Raw genomic sequence first — 9,551 nt, forward strand, 5'->3', positions numbered from 1 at the left:
GTCCTGGGCTCTGGGCCAGAGGTGCCTTGTTTTGCTTGGGCAGCGGTGCCAAGGAGCACAAGGGGGAGGGTGGCTCATGGGGCTTGCATGGCTTGCGTGGCTCTGGATCTGGCTGCAGGTTCCCTTGTTTCCGAGGGCAGGGAAGAGCTGGTGGCCATGACTGTTAGTCCTCGCATAGTTGGCGTGGCGGGAAAAGCTTGAGTGGCTTGTATGGCTCTGGGTCTGGCTGCAGGTTGGGTTGTTGCCGACAGTGGCGCTGGCGGCCGTGTGCCGGGTGCGGGGGGCATTGGGGCAGGGCAGGAAGGCGCTGGTGTGTGCTGGAGAGCGCTGCTGTGGGGCTGAGGGGTGCCTACGGCCATACCACCCTGAGAACGCCCGATCTCGTCTGATCTCGGAAGCTAAGCAGGGTCGGGCCCGGTTAGTACTTGGATGGGAGACCGCCTGGGAATACCGGGTGCTGTAGGCTTCTTTTGCTGGGTCCTGGGCTCTGGGCCAGAGGTGCCTTGTTTTGCTTGGGCAGCGGTGCCAAGGAGCACAAGGGGGAGGGTGGCTCATGGGGCTTGCATGGCTTGCGTGGCTCTGGATCTGGCTGCAGGTTCCCTTGTTTCCGAGGGCAGGGAAGAGCTGGTGGCCATGACTGTTAGTCCTCGCATAGTTGGCGTGGCGGGAAAAGCTTGAGTGGCTTGTATGGCTCTGGGTCTGGCTGCAGGTTGGGTTGTTGCCGACAGTGGCGCTGGCGGCCGTGTGCCGGGTGCGAGGAGCATTGGGGCAGGGCAGGAAGGCGCTGGTGTGTGCTGGAGAGCGCTGCTGTGGGGCTGAGGGGTGCCTACGGCTATACCACCCTGAGAACGCCCGATCTCGTCTGATCTCGGAAGCTAAGCAGGGTCGGGCCCGGTTAGTACTTGGATGGGAGACCGCCTGGGAATACCGGGTGCTGTAGGCTTCTTTTGCTGGGTCCTGGGCTCTGGGCCAGAGGTGCCTTGTTTTGCTTGGGCAGCGGTGCCAAGGAGCACAAGGGCGAGGGTGGCTCATGGGGCTTGCATGGCTTGCGTGGCTCTGGATCTGGCTGCAGGTTCCCTTGTTTCCGAGGGCAGGGAAGAGCTGGTGGCCATGACTGTTAGTCCTCGCATAGTTGGCGTGGCGGGAAAAGCTTGAGTGGCTTGTATGGCTCTGGGTCTGGCTGCAGGTTGGGTTGTTGCCGACAGTGGCGCTGGCGGCCGTGTGCCGGGTGCGGGGGGCATTGGGGCAGGGCAGGAAGGCGCTGGTGTGTGCTGGAGAGCGCTGCTGTGGGGCTGAGGGGTGCCTACGGCCATACCACCCTGAGAACGCCCGATCTCGTCTGATCTCGGAAGCTAAGCAGGGTCGGGCCCGGTTAGTACTTGGATGGGAGACCGCCTGGGAATACCGGGTGCTGTAGGCTTCTTTTGCTGGGTCCTGGGCTCTGGGCCAGAGGTGCCTTGTTTTGCTTGGGCAGCGGTGCCAAGGAGCACAAGGGCGAGGGTGGCTCATGGGGCTTGCATGGCTTGCGTGGCTCTGGATCTGGCTGCAGGTTCCCTTGTTTCCGAGGGCAGGGAAGAGCTGGTGGCCATGACTGTTAGTCCTCGCATAGTTGGCGTGGCGGGCAAAGCTTGAGTGGCTTGTATGGCTCTGGGTCTGGCTGCAGGTTGGGTTGTTGCCGACAGTGGCGCTGGCGGCCGTGTGCCGGGTGCGAGGAGCATTGGGGCAGGGCAGGAAGGCGCTGGTGTGTGCTGGAGAGCGCTGCTGTGGGGCTGAGGGGTGCCTACGGCCATACCACCCTGAGAACACCCGATCTCGTCTGATCTCGGAAGCTAAGCAGGGTCGGGCCCGGTTAGTACTTGGATGGGAGACCGCCTGGGAATACCGGGTGCTGTAGGCTTCTTTTGCTGGGTCCTGGGCTCTGGGCCAGAGGTGCCTTGTTTTGCTTGGGCAGCGGTGCCAAGGAGCTCAAGGGCGAGGGTGGCTCATGGGGCTTGCATGGCTTGCGTGGCTCTGGGTCCGGCTGCAGGTTCTGTTGTTGCCGAGGGCAGGGCAGAGCTGGTGGCCATGACTGTTAGTCCTCACATAGTTGGCGTGGCTGGAAAAGCTTGAGTGGCTTGTGTGGTGTTCGGTCTGGCTGCAGGTTGGGTTGTTGCCAACAGTGGCGCTGGCGGCCGTGTGCCGGGTGCGGGGGGCATTGGGGCAGGGCAGGAAGGCGCTGGTGTGTGCTGGAGAGCGCTGCTGTGGGGCTGAGGGGTGCCTACGGCCATACCACCCTGAGAACGCCCGATATCGTCTGATCTCGGAAGCTAAGCAGGGTCGGGCCCGGTTAGTACTTGGATGGGAGACCGCCTGGGAATACCGGGTGCTGTAGGCTTCTTTTGCTGGGTCCTGGGCTCTGGGCCAGAGGTGCCTTGTTTTGCTTGGGCAGCGGTGCCAAGGAGCACAAGGGGGAGGGTGGCTCATGGGGCTTGCATGGCTTGCGTGGCTCTGGGTCCGGCTGCAGGTTCTGTTGTTTCCGAGGTCAGGGCAGAGCTGGTGGCCATGACTGTTAGTCCTCACATAGTTGGCGTGGCTGGAAAAGCTTGAGTGGCTTGTATGGCTCTGGGTCTGGCTGCAGGTTGGGTTGTTGCCGACAGTGGCGCTGGCGGCCGTGTGCCGGGTGCAGGGGGCATTGGGGCAGGGCAGGAAGGCGCTGGTGTGTGCTGGAGAGCGCTGCTGTGGGGCTGAGGGGTGCCTACGGCCATACCACCCTGAGACTGCCCGATATCGTCTGATCTCGGAAGCTAAGCAGGGTCGGGCCCGGTTAGTACTTGGATGGGAGACCGCCTGGGAATACCGGGTGCTGTAGGCTTCTTTTGCTGGGTCCTGGGCTCTGGGCCAGAGGTGCCTTGTTTTGCTTGGGCAGCGGTGCCAAGGAGCTCAAGGGCGAGGGTGGCTCATGGGGCTTGCATGGCTTGCGTGGCTCTGGGTCCGGCTGCAGGTTCTGTTGTTGCGGAGGGCAGGGCAGAGCTGGTGGCCATGACTGTTAGTCCTCGCATAGTTGGCGTGGCGGGAAAAGCTTGAGTGGCTTGTATGGCTCTGGGTCTGGCTGCAGGTTGGGTTGTTGCCGACAGTGGCGCTGGCGGCCGTGTGCCGGGTGCGGGGGGCATTGGGGCAGGGCAGGAAGGCGCTGGTGTGTGCTGGAGAGCGCTGCTGTGGGGCTGAGGGGTGCCTACGGCCATACCACCCTGAGAACGCCCGATATCGTCTGATCTCGGAAGCTAAGCAGGGTCGGGCCCGGTTAGTACTTGGATGGGAGACCGCCTGGGAATACCGGGTGCTGTAGGCTTCTTTTGCTGGGTCCTGGGCTCTGGGCCAGAGGTGCCTTGTTTTGCTTGGGCAGCGGTGCCAAGGAGCTCAAGGGCGAGGGTGGCTCATGGGGCTTGCATGGCTTGCGTGGCTCTGGGTCCGGCTGCAGGTTCTGTTGTTGCGGAGGGCAGGGCAGAGCTGGTGGCCATGACTGTTAGTCCTCGCATAGTTGGCGTGGCGGGAAAAGCTTGAGTGGCTTGTATGGCTCTGGGTCTGGCTGCAGGTTGGGTTGTTGCCGACAGTGGCGCTGGCGGCCGTGTGCCGGGTGCGGGGGGCATTGGGGCAGGGCAGGAAGGCGCTGGTGTGTGCTGGAGAGCGCTGCTGTGGGGCTGAGGGGTGCCTACGGCCATACCACCCTGAGAACGCCCGATATCGTCTGATCTCGGAAGCTAAGCAGGGTCGGGCCCGGTTAGTACTTGGATGGGAGACCGCCTGGGAATACCGGGTGCTGTAGGCTTCTTTTGCTGGGTCCTGGGCTCTGGGCCAGAGGTGCCTTGTTTTGCTTGGGCAGCGGTGCCAAGGAGCACAAGGGCGAGGGTGGCTCATGGGGCTTGCATGGCTTGCGTGGCTCTGGATCTGGCTGCAGGTTCCCTTGTTTCCGAGGGCAGGGAAGAGCTGGTGGCCATGACTGTTAGTCCTCGCATAGTTGGCGTGGCGGGAAAAGCTTGAGTGGCTTGTATGGCTCTGGGTCTGGCTGCAGGTTGGGTTGTTGCCGACAGTGGCGCTGGCGGCCGTGTGCCGGGTGCGGGGGGCATTGGGGCAGGGCAGGAAGGCGCTGGTGTGTGCTGGAGAGCGCTGCTGTGGGGCTGAGGGGTGCCTACGGCCATACCACCCTGAGAACGCCCGATCTCGTCTGATCTCGGAAGCTAAGCAGGGTCGGGCCCGGTTAGTACTTGGATGGGAGACCGCCTGGGAATACCGGGTGCTGTAGGCTTCTTTTGCTGGGTCCTGGGCTCTGGGCCAGAGGTGCCTTGTTTTGCTTGGGCAGCGGTGCCAAGGAGCACAAGGGGGAGGGTGGCTCATGGGGCTTGCATGGCTTGCGTGGCTCTGGATCTGGCTGCAGGTTCCCTTGTTTCCGAGGGCAGGGAAGAGCTGGTGGCCATGACTGTTAGTCCTCGCATAGTTGGCGTGGCGGGAAAAGCTTGAGTGGCTTGTATGGCTCTGGGTCTGGCTGCAGGTTGGGTTGTTGCCGACAGTGGCGCTGGCGGCCGTGTGCCGGGTGCGGGGGGCATTGGGGCAGGGCAGGAAGGCGCTGGTGTGTGCTGGAGAGCGCTGCTGTGGGGCTGAGGGGTGCCTACGGCCATACCACCCTGAGAACGCCCGATCTCGTCTGATCTCGGAAGCTAAGCAGGGTCGGGCCCGGTTAGTACTTGGATGGGAGACCGCCTGGGAATACCGGGTGCTGTAGGCTTCTTTTGCTGGGTTCTGGGCTCTGGGCCAGAGGTGCCTTGTTTTGCTTGGGCAGCGGTGCCAAGGAGCACAAGGGGGAGGGTGGCTCATGGGGCTTGCATGGCTTGCGTGGCTCTGGATCTGGCTGCAGGTTCCCTTGTTTCCGAGGGCAGGGAAGAGCTGGTGGCCATGACTGTTAGTCCTCGCATAGTTGGCGTGGCGGGAAAAGCTTGAGTGGCTTGTATGGCTCTGGGTCTGGCTGCAGGTTGGGTTGTTGCCGACAGTGGCGCTGGCGGCCGTGTGCCGGGTGCGAGGAGCATTGGGGCAGGGCAGGAAGGCGCTGGTGTGTGCTGGAGAGCGCTGCTGTGGGGCTGAGGGGTGCCTACGGCTATACCACCCTGAGAACGCCCGATCTCGTCTGATCTCGGAAGCTAAGCAGGGTCGGGCCCGGTTAGTACTTGGATGGGAGACCGCCTGGGAATACCGGGTGCTGTAGGCTTCTTTTGCTGGGTCCTGGGCTCTGGGCCAGAGGTGCCTTGTTTTGCTTGGGCAGCGGTGCCAAGGAGCTCAAGGGCGAGGGTGGCTCATGGGGCTTGCATGGCTTGCGTGGCTCTGGGTCCGGCTGCAGGTTCTGTTGTTGCCGAGGGCAGGGCAGAGCTGGTGGCCATGACTGTTAGTCCTCGCATAGTTGGCGTGGCTGGAAAAGCTTGAGTGGCTTGTGTGGTGTTCGGTCTGGCTGCAGGTTGGGTTGTTGCCGACAGTGGCGCTGGCGGCCGTGTGCCGGGTGCGAGGAGCATTGGGGCAGGGCAGGAAGGCGCTGGTGTGTGCTGGAGAGCGCTGCTGTGGGGCTGAGGGGTGCCTACGGCCATACCACCCTGAGAACACCCGATCTCGTCTGATCTCGGAAGCTAAGCAGGGTCGGGCCCGGTTAGTACTTGGATGGGAGACCGCCTGGGAATACCGGGTGCTGTAGGCTTCTTTTGCTGGGTCCTGGGCTCTGGGCCAGAGGTGCCTTGTTTTGCTTGGGCAGCGGTGCCAAGGAGCTCAAGGGCGAGGGTGGCTCATGGGGCTTGCATGGCTTGCGTGGCTCTGGGTCCGGCTGCAGGTTCTGTTGTTGCCGAGGGCAGGGCAGAGCTGGTGGCCATGACTGTTAGTCCTCACATAGTTGGCGTGGCTGGAAAAGCTTGAGTGGCTTGTGTGGTGTTCGGTCTGGCTGCAGGTTGGGTTGTTGCCAACAGTGGCGCTGGCGGCCGTGTGCCGGGTGCGGGGGGCATTGGGGCAGGGCAGGAAGGCGCTGGTGTGTGCTGGAGAGCGCTGCTGTGGGGCTGAGGGGTGCCTACGGCCATACCACCCTGAGAACGCCCGATATCGTCTGATCTCGGAAGCTAAGCAGGGTCGGGCCCGGTTAGTACTTGGATGGGAGACCGCCTGGGAATACCGGGTGCTGTAGGCTTCTTTTGCTGGGTCCTGGGCTCTGGGCCAGAGGTGCCTTGTTTTGCTTGGGCAGCGGTGCCAAGGAGCACAAGGGGGAGGGTGGCTCATGGGGCTTGCATGGCTTGCGTGGCTCTGGGTCCGGCTGCAGGTTCTGTTGTTTCCGAGGTCAGGGCAGAGCTGGTGGCCATGACTGTTAGTCCTCACATAGTTGGCGTGGCTGGAAAAGCTTGAGTGGCTTGTATGGCTCTGGGTCTGGCTGCAGGTTGGGTTGTTGCCGACAGTGGCGCTGGCGGCCGTGTGCCGGGTGCAGGGGGCATTGGGGCAGGGCAGGAAGGCGCTGGTGTGTGCTGGAGAGCGCTGCTGTGGGGCTGAGGGGTGCCTACGGCCATACCACCCTGAGACTGCCCGATATCGTCTGATCTCGGAAGCTAAGCAGGGTCGGGCCCGGTTAGTACTTGGATGGGAGACCGCCTGGGAATACCGGGTGCTGTAGGCTTCTTTTGCTGGGTCCTGGGCTCTGGGCCAGAGGTGCCTTGTTTTGCTTGGGCAGCGGTGCCAAGGAGCTCAAGGGCGAGGGTGGCTCATGGGGCTTGCATGGCTTGCGTGGCTCTGGGTCCGGCTGCAGGTTCTGTTGTTGCCGAGGGCAGGGCAGAGCTGGTGGCCATGACTGTTAGTCCTCGCATAGTTGGCGTGGCGGGAAAAGCTTGAGTGGCTTGTATGGCTCTGGGTCTGGCTGCCGGTTGGGTTGTTGCCGACAGTGGCGCTGGCGGCCGTGTGCCGGGTGCGGGGGGCATTGGGGCAGGGCAGGAAGGCGCTGGTGTGTGCTGGAGAGCGCTGCTGTGGGGCTGAGGGGTGCCTACGGCCATACCACCCTGAGAACGCCCGATCTCGTCTGATCTCGGAAGCTAAGCAGGGTCGGGCCCGGTTAGTACTTGGATGGGAGACCGCCTGGGAATACCGGGTGCTGTAGGCTTCTTTTGCTGGGTCCTGGGCTCTGGGCCAGAGGTGCCTTGTTTTGCTTGGGCAGCGGTGCCAAGGAGCTCAAGGGCGAGGGTGGCTCATGGGGCTTGCATGGCTTGCGTGGCTCTGGGTCCGGCTGCAGGTTCTGTTGCTGCCGAGGGCAGGGCAGAGCTGGTGGCCATGACTGTTAGTCCTCACATAGTTGGCGTGGCTGGAAAAGCTTGAGTGGCTTGTGTGGTGTTCGGTCTGGCTGCTGGTTGGGTTGTTGCCGACAGTGGCGCTGGCGGCCGTGTGCCGGGTGCGGGGGGCATTGGGGCAGGGCAGGAAGGCGCTGGTGTGTGCTGGAGAGCGCTGCTGTGGGGCTGAGGGGTGCCTACGGCCATACCACCCTGAGAACGCCCGATCTCGTCTGATCTCGGAAGCTAAGCAGGGTCGGGCCCGGTTAGTACTTGGATGGGAGACCGCCTGGGAATACCGGGTGCTGTAGGCTTCTTTTGCTGGGTCCTGGGCTCTGGGCCAGAGGTGCCTTGTTTTGCTTGGGCAGCGGTGCCAAGGAGCACAAGGGCGAGGGTGGCTCATGGGGCTTGCATGGCTTGCGTGGCTCTGGATCTGGCTGCAGGTTCCCTTGTTTCCGAGGGCAGGGAAGAGCTGGTGGCCATGACTGTTAGTCCTCGCATAGTTGGCGTGGCGGGAAAAGCTTGAGTGGCTTGTATGGCTCTGGGTCTGGCTGCAGGTTGGGTTGTTGCCGACAGTGGCGCTGGCGGCCGTGTGCCGGGTGCGGGGGGCATTGGGGCAGGGCAGGAAGGCGCTGGTGTGTGCTGGAGAGCGCTGCTGTGGGGCTGAGGGGTGCCTACGGCCATACCACCCTGAGAACGCCCGATCTCGTCTGATCTCGGAAGCTAAGCAGGGTCGGGCCCGGTTAGTACTTGGATGGGAGACCGCCTGGGAATACCGGGTGCTGTAGGCTTCTTTTGCTGGGTCCTGGGCTCTGGGCCAGAGGTGCCTTGTTTTGCTTGGGCAGCGGTGCCAAGGAGCTCAAGGGCGAGGGTGGCTCATGGGGCTTGCATGGCTTGCGTGGCTCTGGGTCCGGCTGCAGGTTCTGTTGTTTCCGAGGTCAGGGCAGAGCTGGTGGCCATGACTGTTAGTCCTCGCATAGTTGGCGTGGCTGGAAAAGCTTGAGTGGCTTGTGTGGTGTTCGGTCTGGCTGCAGGTTGGGTTGTTGCCGACAGTGGCGCTGGCGGCCGTGTGCCGGGTGCGGGGGGCATTGGGGCAGGGCAGGAAGGCGCTGGTGTGTGCTGGAGAGCGCTGCTGTGGGGCTGAGGGGTGCCTACGGCCATACCACCCTGAGAACGCCCGATCTCGTCTGATCTCGGAAGCTAAGCAGGGTCGGGCCCGGTTAGTACTTGGATGGGAGACCGCCTGGGAATACCGGGTGCTGTAGGCTTCTTTTGCTGGGTCCTGGGCTCTGGGCCAGAGGTGCCTTGTTTTGCTTGGGCAGCGGTGCCAAGGAGCACAAGGGCGAGGGTGGCTCATGGGGCTTGCATGGCTTGCGTGGCTCTGGATCTGGCTGCAGGTTCCCTTGTTTCCGAGGGCAGGGAAGAGCTGGTGGCCATGACTGTTAGTCCTCGCATAGTTGGCGTGGCGGGAAAAGCTTGAGTGGCTTGTATGGCTCTGGGTCTGGCTGCAGGTTGGGTTGTTGCCGACAGTGGCGCTGGCGGCCGTGTGCCGGGTGCGGGGGGCATTGGGGCAGGGCAGGAAGGCGCTGGTGTGTGCTGGAGAGCGCTGCTGTGGGGCTGAGGGGTGCCTACGGCCATACCACCCTGAGAACGCCCGATCTCGTCTGATCTCGGAAGCTAAGCAGGGTCGGGCCCGGTTAGTACTTGGATGGGAGACCGCCTGGGAATACCGGGTGCTGTAGGCTTCTTTTGCTGGGTCCTGGGCTCTGGGCCAGAGGTGCCTTGTTTTGCTTGGGCAGCGGTGCCAAGGAGCTCAAGGGCGAGGGTGGCTCATGGGGCTTGCATGGCTTGCGTGGCTCTGGGTCCGGCTGCAGGTTCTGTTGCTGCCGAGGGCAGGGCAGAGCTGGTGGCCATGACTGTTAGTCCTCACATAGTTGGCGTGGCTGGAAAAGCTTGAGTGGCTTGTGTGGTGTTCGGTCTGGCTGCTGGTTGGGTTGTTGCCGACAGTGGCGCTGGCGGCCGTGTGCCGGGTGCGGGGGGCATTGGGGCAGGGCAGGAAGGCGCTGGTGTGTGCTGGAGAGCGCTGCTGTGGGGCTGAGGGGTGCCTACGGCCATACCACCCTGAGAACGCCCGATATCGTCTGATCTCGGAAGCTAAGCAGGGTCGGGCCCGGTTAGTACTTGGATGGGAGACCGCCTGGGAATACCGGGTGCTGTAGGCTTCTTTTGCTGGGTCCTGGGCTC

At 63.2% G+C, this 9,551-nt stretch overlaps 20 non-coding genes across 20 annotated transcripts; all 20 read left to right on the top strand.

The window, feature by feature from the left end:
• The first annotated feature begins 347 nt into the window (after positions 1-347).
• On the top strand, positions 348-466 carry LOC138116086 (5S ribosomal RNA). Its single transcript, XR_011153983.1, has one exon. It is a non-coding gene; the product is annotated as a 5S ribosomal RNA (ribosomal RNA).
• Positions 467-824: 358 nt separating this feature from the next.
• LOC138115291 (5S ribosomal RNA) lies at positions 825-943 on the top strand. Its single transcript, XR_011153205.1, has one exon. It is a non-coding gene; the product is annotated as a 5S ribosomal RNA (ribosomal RNA).
• A 358-nt stretch (positions 944-1,301) lies between these two features.
• LOC138116088 (5S ribosomal RNA) lies at positions 1,302-1,420 on the top strand. The gene has a single exon (XR_011153985.1). It is a non-coding gene; the product is annotated as a 5S ribosomal RNA (ribosomal RNA).
• Positions 1,421-1,778: 358 nt separating this feature from the next.
• LOC138115898 (5S ribosomal RNA) lies at positions 1,779-1,897 on the top strand. Its single transcript, XR_011153800.1, has one exon. It is a non-coding gene; the product is annotated as a 5S ribosomal RNA (ribosomal RNA).
• Positions 1,898-2,255: 358 nt separating this feature from the next.
• LOC138115591 (5S ribosomal RNA) lies at positions 2,256-2,374 on the top strand. The gene has a single exon (XR_011153502.1). It is a non-coding gene; the product is annotated as a 5S ribosomal RNA (ribosomal RNA).
• Positions 2,375-2,732: 358 nt separating this feature from the next.
• On the top strand, positions 2,733-2,851 carry LOC138115697 (5S ribosomal RNA). Its single transcript, XR_011153608.1, has one exon. It is a non-coding gene; the product is annotated as a 5S ribosomal RNA (ribosomal RNA).
• A 358-nt stretch (positions 2,852-3,209) lies between these two features.
• On the top strand, positions 3,210-3,328 carry LOC138115592 (5S ribosomal RNA). The gene has a single exon (XR_011153503.1). It is a non-coding gene; the product is annotated as a 5S ribosomal RNA (ribosomal RNA).
• Positions 3,329-3,686: 358 nt separating this feature from the next.
• LOC138115593 (5S ribosomal RNA) lies at positions 3,687-3,805 on the top strand. Its single transcript, XR_011153504.1, has one exon. It is a non-coding gene; the product is annotated as a 5S ribosomal RNA (ribosomal RNA).
• Positions 3,806-4,163: 358 nt separating this feature from the next.
• LOC138116089 (5S ribosomal RNA) lies at positions 4,164-4,282 on the top strand. Its single transcript, XR_011153986.1, has one exon. It is a non-coding gene; the product is annotated as a 5S ribosomal RNA (ribosomal RNA).
• A 358-nt stretch (positions 4,283-4,640) lies between these two features.
• On the top strand, positions 4,641-4,759 carry LOC138116090 (5S ribosomal RNA). Its single transcript, XR_011153987.1, has one exon. It is a non-coding gene; the product is annotated as a 5S ribosomal RNA (ribosomal RNA).
• A 358-nt stretch (positions 4,760-5,117) lies between these two features.
• On the top strand, positions 5,118-5,236 carry LOC138115292 (5S ribosomal RNA). The gene has a single exon (XR_011153206.1). It is a non-coding gene; the product is annotated as a 5S ribosomal RNA (ribosomal RNA).
• Positions 5,237-5,594: 358 nt separating this feature from the next.
• On the top strand, positions 5,595-5,713 carry LOC138116013 (5S ribosomal RNA). Its single transcript, XR_011153912.1, has one exon. It is a non-coding gene; the product is annotated as a 5S ribosomal RNA (ribosomal RNA).
• A 358-nt stretch (positions 5,714-6,071) lies between these two features.
• LOC138115594 (5S ribosomal RNA) lies at positions 6,072-6,190 on the top strand. Its single transcript, XR_011153505.1, has one exon. It is a non-coding gene; the product is annotated as a 5S ribosomal RNA (ribosomal RNA).
• A 358-nt stretch (positions 6,191-6,548) lies between these two features.
• LOC138115698 (5S ribosomal RNA) lies at positions 6,549-6,667 on the top strand. The gene has a single exon (XR_011153609.1). It is a non-coding gene; the product is annotated as a 5S ribosomal RNA (ribosomal RNA).
• A 358-nt stretch (positions 6,668-7,025) lies between these two features.
• LOC138116091 (5S ribosomal RNA) lies at positions 7,026-7,144 on the top strand. Its single transcript, XR_011153988.1, has one exon. It is a non-coding gene; the product is annotated as a 5S ribosomal RNA (ribosomal RNA).
• A 358-nt stretch (positions 7,145-7,502) lies between these two features.
• Positions 7,503-7,621, top strand: LOC138116092 (5S ribosomal RNA). The gene has a single exon (XR_011153989.1). It is a non-coding gene; the product is annotated as a 5S ribosomal RNA (ribosomal RNA).
• A 358-nt stretch (positions 7,622-7,979) lies between these two features.
• LOC138116093 (5S ribosomal RNA) lies at positions 7,980-8,098 on the top strand. Its single transcript, XR_011153990.1, has one exon. It is a non-coding gene; the product is annotated as a 5S ribosomal RNA (ribosomal RNA).
• Positions 8,099-8,456: 358 nt separating this feature from the next.
• On the top strand, positions 8,457-8,575 carry LOC138116094 (5S ribosomal RNA). The gene has a single exon (XR_011153991.1). It is a non-coding gene; the product is annotated as a 5S ribosomal RNA (ribosomal RNA).
• A 358-nt stretch (positions 8,576-8,933) lies between these two features.
• LOC138116095 (5S ribosomal RNA) lies at positions 8,934-9,052 on the top strand. The gene has a single exon (XR_011153992.1). It is a non-coding gene; the product is annotated as a 5S ribosomal RNA (ribosomal RNA).
• A 358-nt stretch (positions 9,053-9,410) lies between these two features.
• LOC138115595 (5S ribosomal RNA) lies at positions 9,411-9,529 on the top strand. The gene has a single exon (XR_011153506.1). It is a non-coding gene; the product is annotated as a 5S ribosomal RNA (ribosomal RNA).
• Positions 9,530-9,551: the final 22 nt, after the last annotated feature.

The sequence above is a fragment of the Aphelocoma coerulescens genome, chromosome 9 (genome assembly GCF_041296385.1).
Source record: "Aphelocoma coerulescens isolate FSJ_1873_10779 chromosome 9, UR_Acoe_1.0, whole genome shotgun sequence".
Lineage (NCBI taxonomy): Eukaryota > Metazoa > Chordata > Aves > Passeriformes > Corvidae > Aphelocoma > Aphelocoma coerulescens.